At 35.5% G+C, this 13,645-nt stretch overlaps 1 protein-coding gene across 2 annotated transcripts in view; it reads left to right on the plus strand.

Annotated features, from left to right (window-relative positions):
- TAB2 (TGF-beta activated kinase 1 (MAP3K7) binding protein 2) overlaps window positions 1-13,645 on the plus strand; it is an 86,629-nt gene that overhangs the window by 17,866 nt on the left and 55,118 nt on the right. The window contains exon 2 of one of the 2 annotated variants that reach the window (XM_033867827.2): window positions 7,100-7,248. The exons of the other annotated variant lie outside the window; for it this stretch is intronic. The gene's annotated coding sequence lies outside the window, so the exon portion shown is untranslated. The remainder of the gene's footprint in view (window positions 1-7,099; window positions 7,249-13,645) is intronic. 2 annotated transcript variants of the gene reach the window in all.

Consider the following 13,645-nt stretch of genomic DNA (forward strand, 5'->3'; position numbering starts at 1 on the left):
TGAGCTGAAGAAGTAGAAAAAGAATTCGAAAAGGAGATGGAACATGAATTGCTTTTCAAGAGATAGTTAAGATTTTGATAAGCGTGCAGGTGGAGAAATGATATCCTAAGCTAGAGCAGTAACATAGTCAGGAATGAAAGCAGGGTTGAACGTGTTCAGACAAAACCTGACTGAAGTTCTCTGACTGTGGGGACTAGTGGGAAATAAAAGTAGGTGGATTTAATAGGGTTTAATTCTAGACTCCATAACCCTGAAGAGCATCTGAGGAGAGAATTTAAAGGAGTCCCTGAAAAAAAAAATCTGTATATTTTTACCAACGAATAACCTGTAACTGAAATTTAATATTTCCTTCCATTATGATTTTAAACAGTAAAGCACAGTAGTATTAGCAGTACCTGTGACTTTATTACTAATAGAAAAAAAGCACAGATATTTTCATATTACTTTACTGTTGTGGCTGTCTCTGAGTACAGTTTATGTAGATTACTACTTCAAAATTATAGTTGTTATTAGACCCCTGCTGGATTTTATTGTTGAGTGTTAATAAAGAAGCAAATATATCATAAATATGGGTTCTAAAGAACACTTGATTACTGTGCTTTTCAGTATAATTGATTTTCTTTGTGATCATTTATTTTACTCATTAAAAATCATTCTTTTTAAAAAATAATTAGCTATATTTCAGTAAAACTGGCCTTTACTGAAAAGCCGGGGTTGGCCAGGGGGGTGTCCGTGATACCAGTCCTAGTGGAACCAAACTGGAGAAGACCTTGAAAACCACACTGAGGAATTTTAGTTGAAGTGATAAATAGGGGAGCGGCCTAGTATATTATTCATTTGTTTGTGTTGTTTTAATTACAGAATAAATACGTCAATTTAGAAATTTTTAAAACTTCATAAAGTTTGAAAAAAAAGAGAACCTCTTCTTAGCTTACAGTTATAGATAAGGTAACAAAAATTCATCTATAATCCCACAATCACCATCTTTACCCTCTTATTATGTATCTGTTCCAGTTTATTAAGTTCTTGTGCAAAGCAGTGAAATATTTTAAGTGGTTATATAGGAGCCTTTCTTAATCTGCTTGATGGGTCAGATGGGAAGAACTTAATGGTAGGGAGGTAAACCATGGGTCTGGTCGTTTAGAAATTGGATGATTGGGATAGTGTGGTAGCAGTAGTTGTGGAGTAGAATTGGCAATTGTGGTGTTTGGAAAGAAGAACCTATAGGACTTGGTGGTAAATATGGAGGCTGAAATGCATGGAGTGGTGTAAGGGGAAGTATCAAAAAGGAAGTTAAGAATAGGGTGCCTAAATTAGGATTCTTGGAACAATATTGTACAGGTCCATGATAACTTTTCTGAAACCCTGGGGCCAGCTATGTTTTGGAATTCATAATTTTTTGAATTTTAGAAAGGTAACATGTGTATATATTGTATACTATGTAACATGCCCAGCAAGGTTTGAGGCATCACCCAGTAGTTAAACACTAGTATCTCTGCAGTGAAAAATGGAAATGTTTACAGTAAGTGGCTAAATAAAGCCTATAAGTAGCTTCACGTCAGTTCAAAGCAGATTTTTGCCACTACCAGATGAGTTTTGACATGAAGCTTCATAAAAAATCTTTTCAGAACTTTTTAGATTTCAGAACTGTGGAAGTGATTGTGAACTGTACTGACTGTAATATCCAGTGAGGAGAGTCTCAGGAGTTGTGTTTTGAGGAATGATAGTTATTAAATGGATGAAATTTGAAGCAGTTGAGAAAGGTAAAGGAAGGCAAGAGAAAAGTTAAGGTAATTTCAGTTTTCAGGCTAACAAGAAAATTGCTATTTCTGATAAAAATGGGAAGTTGAAGAGGGGAAGCTAGTTTGGGGAAGAGTTTAAGTTTAAACTTAAGCACAATTAAGAGGAAAAAAAATCTTCCTGCTTCACATGAGATTCCCTTTTATTTCTCATGCATTCTGTATCATGGGTAAATGAGCTTAAAAGTTTAGAAGTGTTGGAGTAGAAAATTTCCTTTTAAAATGAGCTGTTAATTTTCAGAGCCTATAGACTCTGATGTTGAGATATTAAAGTACTTCTAGCTTGGGAGTTGTTGGAAAGGTATTCCTAGATAACAAAGGGTTGTGGCCCTGCTCACTAGAACAAAACTTGGACAATAGACCTAAAGGAGAAGAGTGAGGTACTGGTCCTCTAACAGGATACTTGTCTGTATGGCTGAATCATTAATACGGCCATATTTATAATCATATGAATATATTCAGAAGTAGTAATTGGTGGAGAAGCAGTGGTAGCTGACACGTTTTCAGTGCTTAATACATGTACCAGGCACTGTTCTAAGTGGTGTTCAGCAAACAGTCTAGTGGTATCTGTTCCTGCCTTGTAGACTAGGTCATGATTATCAACCTAGGTAGGAAGCATTAGGCTAGGTAGTGGTGTGATTTTGATTCCCAGTTCACTCTAAAAATCTGGAAGATAGATAATTAATGCACGAATATATAGAATTGAGTAGGTTTTAACTTTATTGCCATTCCATGATTTTTTTAAAAAAATTACTTTGATAAATGGACTCATACATTAGTATTGTCATATTAGAAATATGGACAAGTATCTTTAACAAAAATGAAACAGGGGCCAGTAATTACTCTTGAAATTTTAGTTGCTTTCTATTTACTGTATAGGTATATATTTGTTTTATGATTCATAAGTTTAAAAAGGCAAATTTTGCTTAAACTTTTATTCAAATTCTGCTACTGACTTGTGTGAGTTGAACTTTATATTTTTCTTCTGTTAAATAAAGATGTTGGACTTAATAATCTCTAAGATCCTTTCAACATCAAATTCTATGATTCTGAATGCTTACGTTTCATCAAGTAGAACAGGAAGGTTAAACTACAATTTAAAGGAGCTTCTCCCTAGATGATGCTGTAACTGTAGATGAGATGCCAGAGCAAGAAGTGAGAGAATAAATGTCATAGATTTTACTTATACATCCTTTTGACAAACATTAAGAAGTACCAAAATAAGGAACCTAGGACGCTAGAAGAATATGCAATATTGACCAGAAAAGTTTCAAAGAAGAGAATGATCAGTAAGTATTCAAGTTAGTAATTAATCAATCAAGTTAATAAAATATAGAGGAGGGAACCCTGGACCTGGAGTTAGAAAGCCACAAATACATCTCTGGCCCTAACTCTGCTGCTTATTGGAGTTTTGATAATCAGTAAATTGATGTATTTTTCTGAACCTTGCAAATGAGAGTAATAATTACCTAGCCTTACTGGGTGGTTTTTCATGAGCATCAAATGATATGGTGAATTAAAAGTGCCTAGTAAAACTTAAAATATTCTATGGGAACTTCCCTGGTGGCTCAGTGGTTAAGAATCTGTCTGCCAGTGCACAGGACACGGGTTCAATCCCTGGTCCGGGAAGATCCCACATGCCATAGAGCAGCTAAACCCGTGCGCCACAACTACTGAGCCTGCGCTCTAGAGCCTGCGAGCCACAACTACTGAGCCCGTGTGCCACAGCTGCTGAAGCCCGTGCGCCTAGAGCCCATGCTCCACCACAAGAGAAACCACTGCAATGGGAAGCCCACGCACCGCAACGAAGAGTAGCCCCAGCTCACCGCAGCTAGAGAAAGCCGGCGTACAGTAGTGAAGACCCAATGCAGCCATAAATGAATAAATTTTTAAAGAATAAAATATTCTATGAATTTCCTTTAAAAAAACAAAATTTAACAGTACATTTGAAGATCTAATTGGATTTATTAAAAAAATATGAAACAAGCTGCAAAGTTTTTGCAAAATGGTGGGTAAGGCTCCTGAAGAGGTCATTGGATTTGGTGATTTGAATAAAACTTACCAAGGGATAAAACTTGAAGGCAGATTAAAACAAATTTGAGACCATAGCATAACTACTCAGTAGAGAAGTTTGGCAAGGCACAGATGGTGAGAGAGAGATGTCCTAGCATAACTTGTTTATTCTTTGCATTGCTATTGCAGTTTTTTGTATGCATGGTTGTGCTCCTTACTAGATTAGGAATAGAGGGCAGGAACTGCAGTTCATTCTCAGTTCCTTGAATAGAGTAGCAGTTTTAATAAACAGCTTTGTGAATAAATACTTGCTGAACAAGACTTAACTGATAAGAAAAGTTTTTGTGGTATAAATGTGTTCATGGATATATGTTTAAGATGGTTAAGACTTAAACAGGTTCGTAGGTTGAAGTGAGAGATTGAAAAGAAAGGGTGTTGTGGAAATGTGAAAGAAAGGGATAGGATCCGGAGCCACAAATGAAAATGCTGGTCTTAGCTGATATGAGACTCTTTCCTGAAAAAAGCACTAGATAATTAGCTGTGTATATCAGAATATAGAGAAGAAAAGGTAAGCTTCCTGGTTCTTTTTATAAAGCCACGTAACGTAAAATATGAACATAAAAGATTGCACATCAGTCTCACAAAAGTTGGTGCAAAAAATGCTTAATAAAACTGTCAAATGGAATCTAGCATTACATTAACAGAATAATACTATAACTGAGTAATATTCACTCTAGGAATGTAATGATAAATCAAGTTAAGTCATATTAGTAGGTCACGGGGGCTATGAATATCTTGACGGATATCAAAAAAAGGGAAATCAACATTTATTTCTAATAAGAATGCTTAGTGAAACAAGAACGAATGAACATAGCCAAGATTTTATATATCTCAGACCGGAAGCCAGCATTTTGTTACTAGAAATGGTAAAATACTAGAATTCCTATTTTAGTATTTAGTGAAATACTAAATTCCTTTTTAAAAGTCATGAATCAAAAAAGGTCTGGCCAGCATTACTGTTACATAATATTGTCTTGGGAATGCTGGCCAATATAATTAGACCAAAAAACAAAACAGGAGGTGTAATTATTGAAAGGGAGGAGGCACATTTATTTGTAGATGACATTTTATATCTGGAAAATCCAAAAGAATCAACTGAAACATTATTTGAGTAATGAGATTTCAATATGATAGTAGTTATAAAATAAAAACAAAAATTAATGGTTTGTCTATAAAAGTGTTTTTCTTGATGTCTTTAAACTGAAAGTCTATCCATATGGGTTAATGAATAGGAATCCTCATTTTTAAATACTTTTTTTTTCTTTTTTTTTGCCTTCTGGCAAAATTTAGTTTAATCTTATCATCTCTAAGTAAATTGCAATCTCTTTTGAGTAAGACTCTTTCTTTCCATGTTAACTTTTAAAAACTATTTGAAATAAAGTTGTAGCAGTGAATACATTTCGAGTAACTTTAAGGAAATTTCTTTTTCTTTTTCTTTTTAAAATTCCTTGTGGCCTGCGATAATGCTCTATTACTTGGTAATGCCAGGGAAGGTGTAATGTGATCTTTGAACCATATTTGGTAAATAATAATTTTGTGTGGAAGCCACTGTTCTATCAGTAAGAGGAAAATTATTGCTCAAATGTAAGGCTTTTCTTTGCCCTTAAAGCATTTCCTGACTTAAAGACCTAGTTAGATCATACATTGATTCCTTTTGTTTTTTAAAAGGCACTGTATCCCAGATCTATAACCTTTTAACCTGTTGACAAACGTATTTTCTCCTTTACTTGGAGGAGGAAGAATTACATATCTACTTACTTGTTTACCACTAATTCTCTTTATATCCTAAATGTAAATTGTTATATTTTTATTTATCATCAATTCTCAGAACTGAGCGTTCTTACATTTGCTTTGTTCTGAAATCAGTGTTGATGAATCAGTTATATCTCTTAGGATGTGACACAGTTGAGTTATTTAAACCTAAAGCTTGTTACACAGCTGTTGCTTTAGCATTTATTAAAATGAAAGCTTAAGTATACTCATATGTTTAGAACAAAAAAATAACGTTCCATTATGCAGAAAAATGTATTGAATACCTACTGTGTGCCAGGTCATTAGGTGCTAATTCTCATGACAATCCAGTGAGGTGGGGGATGGTATCCCATTTAATAGACCGGAAACTTCTGCAGAGTTTTAGTTTATACTGGAACCAGATTTGAACCTAGATCTTTCTCCACCTGAATATTTTCACCTGCAACATGCCATCACAGAAGGTGGAAAATTGACATTTTTCTTAAAAACTACTTTCATTTTATTTTGCTTTGTTGTGTTTCTAGTTACTAGAAATGCAGGGAGTTGAGTTCTTTGAATCCTTGTCTTCACTACTTTTTTGTCCTGTTACAGTTCTCACAATCTGCCATCATTTGACAGCAGCAGAGGGTTCAGTTTATTTTGACTGGGATTGATTCGTTTCTTAGAGAGAGACTCCTAAGGGTATCAGCTCACCAAACATAAGGACATCATTTCCAGGCCCTAGTAATCTAATTAGTACAACAGTCTAACATTTTTAATAGCCTACCATTTCTGTAACCTTTGTAGTTGCAAGTTTTGCGTGTGTGTGTTTTTTTAAATAATGTGGACCTAACCAAAAAAAAAAAAAAAAAAATCATTGAATCTGTTTTGGTAATGGAAAAAAGAATTTCCAGTGTGGTTAAGAACCACATCTTATGAGCTGTTCTTTGCCTCCCTCTTTAAGAATTACAAAGTATTTTTAAAAATTGGAACTTGAAATTCAGTTCATTGCTTGGATATATATAAAGCATTTCTTAAGAAACCTCTGACAATTGATTGTAGGAATTTAGGGGAACAATTAGAAGATGATTGGAAATAAGATAGCAAAAGAGAAAACTGACCTGAAATGAGGACTTTACAATTCCAGTTTTACCAATGAAAGTGAATTTATTGTTGTTTTTCTCGTTCTTTTATACTCTGTGGTTCCATATTGGACAGTCTATTGCTAAAAGCCAATAGAGATTTCATAAAGGCTACTGTTTTAGTTTCTAGAATTAGGAGTTCAGAGTGGAGTTGTGTAGATTAAGACAATGACTGAACTAATGCAAATAGCATCTTCTGGTAACTTGTAATTTAAGAGATTCTTTTCCACTTAAGAATATTTCATGTGAGAGACATTGGGGACTACCTCACTGCTATTAGATCTCAATGTTATCTGGTCACGTTTCTTGTTCTGCCTACCCCTAGTTTACTCTAGTTTCTCTTCTGCTTTCAAGGCTCCAGACCCAGTTCCTGGACCTGCCCTGGAAAAGAAGTATCCAGTAGAGATGAGCTCACTGCAGTTACTTAATTAAAAATTTGTAAGCTGCAAAAATGGCAATGGGCCAATCAAGAACAGCTACCATTTGAATTTTTCTATTTCCAGGTATGCTAAAGTCCATGGTACCAGCCAAGCTTAGCCATGTAACTGCCTTACTATGAAATCTATAATAACCAACACTTTACTTTCAAAACATGTGGTCATCTTGCTTTAAAGTTTGGTAACATCCCTAACACCTAGATAACATGCAGCTAGTATTGACTTTAATGTACCTTTGCCTGAATATTTCTAATTTAACTTGTTTGCTAGTAGTAGCAAACTAATGCAAAAACCATTTAAGAAAAATAAATTTGACATGCTATTGAGTTAAGCCCTGTAAATCTCCAAAAAGTACTCTGGTCTTCATTGAAAAGTAAACAGTAACAACAAAACTGTCTTCCTTTAAGAGGTTCACATGTGGTACAAGTAGTTTAGAGAATTAAATGAAACCAGTTCTCTGTCCTGAGATCCTCAACTATTCTGCACTACGAATGCCTTCACATAAAGAGTTAATATGGCTTTCAAAAATTGGAAGAAGATTCCTAGATAGAATCAAGTAACGTATTATGTAATACTTTCGCCTGAAGAATTTAATTATATTTTAAATGTAAGTATATAACTAGTATTTGCTATGTTTTTACTTGATTGCTCAAAAGAAGCCAAAGTCATTAGTAGTTGGAATGTCGTGAAATTTAACAACAAAACTAAAAACTAAGGTTTCTTGCTACCTTAGATTTTAACCGAGAAAAAACCACTTATGAATGGTTAGAGGGCTGAGGTCACTTAGCTTTTAAGGACATTTACTGCTTTTACCAATTTGTATAGATTTAGAAATAATTAATCCATAAAAGGTGACTTTATTTACTAAATGGGTAGATGACCTTACACATCCTTTGATTTTAAAGTTCAATTCAGTTAGGTTAGAGATTACCCAAAATTGAACAGAGGAATTTTATATCCCAGTTGTGATTTTAAAAGATGATTCCAATATTCTAGCTTATGCTTTGTATTCCTTCCTCCAGTGTTAATGCATAATGAATTTAATGTTAGCCAGTCTTGTCAGCATTAGGTCACTGATTATGTGCCACTTCATTTGTTTGGTATGGAAATAATTATATCTCACTGAGTGTTGAATTAGGACTGGAAAGAGTTACTACCAGAGTTACTATAGGGTCATTACCACTGGTAGGTGAATTGAAGGGGAAATTAGAGAGAATTGCTTCAGAATTTCAAGTTGTACTGGTTATCACTGGGGCTATGAGTAATGGTGAAAGTTTTCTACATTATTAAATGCAAATTGTGTATAAAACACTGTGCTAGGCACAGTAGGGATGTAAAAATAAATAAAACTTGCTTTCAGTCAGTTTACAAACAAGTGATACAAAAAAAGTATCATAATAGAGATAAGCAATGTACTTGAGAGTGCCAGAGAGAATCAACTTTGTAGAGAAGGTAATATTTCTACAGAACCTTGAAGAGTAGATAGAACTGTTTAGCGAGAGTGACAAGAGTACTCCTAAGTTATGGAAGTCAGAGTATATAATATATGCTGAAAATTGTGAGCACTCCAATGTGCCTACAGAATAGTAGGGTACAGAAGGAACATGATGGGTGATGGAGCTGCGTCACACATGCTTTCAAATGTCTGATGAAGGAGTTTGGATTTAGTCCAGTAGGTAATGAGAATCCATTGCAGGTTTCTTAGCATTGGCACACTTAAGTCAGTGAGGCTTTTGAAAAGCTGACTGCAGTACAGTGAGGCTTTTGAAAAGCTGACTGCAGTACAGTAATTGATAAGGTTAGAGATTAGGCAGTAGGAACACCTATAAAGGACAACACTTATTGTTATGTGATTGGGCATTATGTGTGAAGAGTTTTACCTGCAGTTTCTCATTTAATCCTTACAAGAATGTTGTAAGAAGTAATTGAAATAATACAGGTTAACAGCGTTCATCACAGAGCCCAACCTGTAGTGAGGCTAAACCAGAGTGGTTATGCTATAGGTTCAGAGGAGAGTGCTCTTGTCCACCTTTATGTATGGACGTTTAAATCTCGTCTGTCAAGACTCCTGATGATTGAGCGTTGTTGCAGTTGCTAACTGTATCGGTAACAGTTTCAGCATTGATAACATAGGCTTTGAGTTATTTGAAAGTACATTGAGTTGGCTCAGTTCAGGTACTTGCAAATAAATTCTTTCTATTCTGCTCTTACTCTCCTACCCACATATCAGAATACAAGTAGTGTTATGGGGAAATATGTAGGAAATAACTTTATAGGGAAAATATTCTGCTTTAAGCTCAATTGTTTATGCTTAATTATACAAGTAATACATGAATATATATCCTTATAAAAAATTCAGACATAACAGAGATGACTAAATCTCCTTGGTCCATCTTCCATCCATGTGTCCCTTTACCCAGCCGGCTCTCATTAGTGTTACCCTTTCAGAGCATTTCCTGTGCATTCATATAAAAATAATCTGTCTAAAAATTTTTTTGTATCCTTTTTTTTTTTTAACACAAAGAGTATCATTATACATGGGTTTTGCATCTTTTTTCATTCAGTAATGTCTTATAGGTCTTTGTATATAATTACTTGGATATCTTACTCCACTTAAAAAAAAGTTGTGTGATGTTCTTTAGTATTGCTATACAGTAATTTATTTATTCATTCCTCAATGGTCATTCAGGTTGTTCTTTTAGTAATATACACTCCAGTGACATCCTTATGTGCTCCTCTTTAAACACATGTGTTTGTCCATAGGTTAGATACTTTATATTGTTATAGATGCAGCTCTGGTACTTAATGATCAGCAACAAATTTCATTTACAACTGATTGTGCTAGCACTGGGTAGTGACACCACAGTTGAGAACTGCTGGCCTAGAATACTGTTCTGCTACTGACTTAGTTGGAACTGTAGATATATCTCTTAATACGTCTTTCCATGATTCTCTTCAGTTAAAAAGAAAAAAAAAATGGTTTACCTGTTGTCTTCTCTGCTTCACATGTGGGGAGGATGAAGTAAGATAACAAATATATGCTATAAGAAGTCCAATATAAATCTGAATTCTACTAATTTATAATCTCAGAAGCAGGGACCATATTTTATTCATCTTTGCATGTTTAGAACACATTACCAGGCTTATAGTGGGCAATGTTTGTGGAATGGATCCCAGATATCAAGGTGAACCAAAAAGTAGATCATATTTATGAGAAAGTTCCAGGCCACTATAATTTTCTTAGCTCTTTTACATTATCTAGAATCTGTACATTTTTCACTGAAAACTTTCTACCTTTTTAGCCTTATCTCACTTACCCTTCTACACTACAGCTATAATTCTTCAAATTTATTCTTTCATGGTCTTTCCCGCAACACAAACAGTAGTCAGTGATATCCTGCAAGACTTTTATGATTCATCTGTAATGGCTAAGTTCAAGCACTACATTCTTTGTGAAGTTTCTCCTGCCTCTCCTTAATTCCTAAGTTTTAGACACTTCCTCCTGATCTCCACTGCAGCTTATACACTGCTAAATGGCACAGAGTGAATGTTGCTGAATGAATGCATGCCCACCTCTGGGACTTGGTGGAATGTCACAGAACCAGGCAGGGCTTGGAACTTCAGAGATAAATTATCTGAATCTGGAAAGTGAGAGGCATGTTGTTCTTGCTGACTTGTGGGATTCAGCACATATGGTGCAGAGGAAAGCAATTAAGATCATCTATGATATGCCTGTGCCTACCCTACTTCTTCAGCCTCTTCCTTTATCACACTTTTTCACTGTTAGTCTCACTCCCTGCACTTCAACATTAACCAGCTTCTTGTGGTTTTCCAAACTTGCCATGCATTTAAAGTCTTTTCCCAGACAACTACTTATGTTTGAAATATTCTTTCCCTCTTGCCTGACAATCTAGCGAACACATTTTTATCTTCCAAGACCCAGCTTAGGTGTTGCCTTCTTTATTTTATTTTTTTTAAATTATAATCTTGTGATCGTTTTGTTTTTCATGTCATCATTCTTTTTTTTGAATTTTATTTATTTTTTTATATAGCAGGTTCTTATTAGTTATCCATTTTATACATATAAGTGTATATATGTCAATCCCAATCTCCCAATTCATCCCACCACCACCATCCTCCCCACTACTTTCCCCCCTTGGTGTCCATACATTTGTTCTCTACATCTGTGTCTCTATTTCTGCCCTGCAAACCGGTTCATCTGTACCATATTTCTAGGTTCCACATATATGCATTAGTATGCGATATTTTTTTTTTTCTCTTTCTGACTTACTTCACTCTGTATGACAGTCTCTAGGTCCATCCACGTCTCTACAAATGACACAGTTTCGTTCCTTTTTATGGCTGAGTAATATTGCATTGTATATATGCACCACATCTTCTTTATCCAGTCGTCTGTCAACGGGCATTTAGGTTGCTTCCATGTCCTGGCTATTGTAAATAGTGCTGCAGTGGACATAGGGGTGCAAGTGTCTTTCTGAATTATGGTTTTCTCTAGATATATGCCCAGTAGTGGGATTGCTGGGTCATATGGTAGTTCTATTTTTAGTTTTTTGAGGAACCTCCATAGTGTTCTCCATAGTGGCTGTATCAATTTACATTCCCACCAACAGTGCAAGGGGGTTCCCTTTTCTCCACACCCTCTCCAGCATTTGTTGTTTCTGGATTTTCTGATGATGCCCATTCTAACTGGTATGAGGTGATACCTCATTGTAGTTTTGATTTGCATTTCTCTAATAATTAGTGATGTTGAGCACCTTTTCATGTGCTTCTTGGCCGTCTGTATGTCTTCTTTGGAGAAATGTCTATTTAGGTCTTTTACCCATTTTTTGATTGGTTTGTTTGTTTTTTTTTTTAATATTGAGCTGCATGAGCTGTTTATATATTTTGGAGATTAACCCTTTGTTGATTCATTTGCAAATATTTTCTCGCATTCTGAGGGTTGTCAATTCGTCTTGTTTATGGTTTCCTTGGCTGTGCAAAAGCTTTTAAGTATCAATAGGTCCCGTTTGTTTATTTTCGTTTTTATTTCCATTACTCTATGAGGTGGATCAAAAAAGATCTTGCTGTGATTTATGTCAAAGAGTGTTCTTCCTATGTTTTCCTCTAAGAGTTTTATAGTGTCCGGTCTTACATTTAGGTCTCTAATCCATTTGGAGTTTATTTTTGTGTATGGTGTTAGGGAGTGTTCTAATTTCGTTCTTTTACATGTACCTGTCCAGTTTTCCCAGCACCACTTATTGAAGAGACTGTCTTTTCTCCATTGTATATCCTTGCCTCCTTTATCATAGATTAGTTGACCATAGGTGTGTGGGTTTATATCTGGGCTTTCTATCCTGTTCCATTGATCTGTATTTCTGTTTTTGTGCCACTACCATATTGTCTTAATTACTGTAGCTTTGTAGTATAGTCTGAAGTCAGGGAGTCAGATTCCTCCAGCTCCATTCTTTTCCCTCAAGACTACTTTGGCTATTCAGGGTCTTTTGTGTCTCCATACAAATTTTAAGATTTTTTGTTCTAGTTCCATAAAAAATGCCATTGGTAATTTGATAGGGATTGCATTGAATCTGTAGATTGCTTTGGGTAGTAGAGTCATTTTCACAATGTTGATTCTTCCAATGCATGAACATGGTATATCTTTCCATCTGTTTGTATCATCTTTAATTTCTTTCAGCAGTCTTATAGTTTTCTTTTGTCTTTTGTCTCCTTAGGTAGGTTTATTCCTAGGTATTTTATTCTTTTTGTTGCAATAGTAAATGGGAGTGTTTCCTTAATTTCTCTTTCAGATTTTTCATCATTTGTGTATAGGAATGCGAGAGACTTCAGTGCATTAGTTTTGTATCCTGCAACTTTACCAAATTCATTGTTTAGCTCTAGTAGTTTTCTGGTGGCATATTTAGGATTCTCTGTGTATAGTATCATGTCATCTGAAAACAGTGACAGTTTTACTTCTTCTTTTCCAATTTTTATTCCTTTTTTTTCTTTTCCTTCTCTGATTGCTGTGACTCGGACTTCCAAAACTATGTTGAATAATAGTGGCAAGAATGGACATCCTTGTCTTCTTCCTGATCTTAGAGGAAATGCTTTCAGTTTTTCACCAGTGAGAATGATGTTTGTGGTGGGTTTGTTATGTATGGCCTTTATTATGTTGAGGTAGGTTCCCTCTATGCCCACTTCCTGGAGAGGATTTTTTTTTTTTTTTTTGGCCATACTTGGACCTCTCACTGTTGTGGCCTCTCCCATTGCATAACACAGGCTCCAGACGTGCAGGCTTAGTGACCATGGCTCATGGGCCTAGCCGCTGCACGGCATGTGGGATCTTCCCAGACCGGGGCACGAACCCGTGTCCCCTGCATCGGCAGGCAGACTCTCAACTACTGCGCCACCAGGGAAGCCCATCTGGAGAGTTTTTGTCATACGTGGGTGTTGAATTTTGTCAGAAGCT

The sequence above is a fragment of the Tursiops truncatus genome, chromosome 12 (assembly GCF_011762595.2).
Source record: "Tursiops truncatus isolate mTurTru1 chromosome 12, mTurTru1.mat.Y, whole genome shotgun sequence".
NCBI lineage: Eukaryota > Metazoa > Chordata > Mammalia > Artiodactyla > Delphinidae > Tursiops > Tursiops truncatus.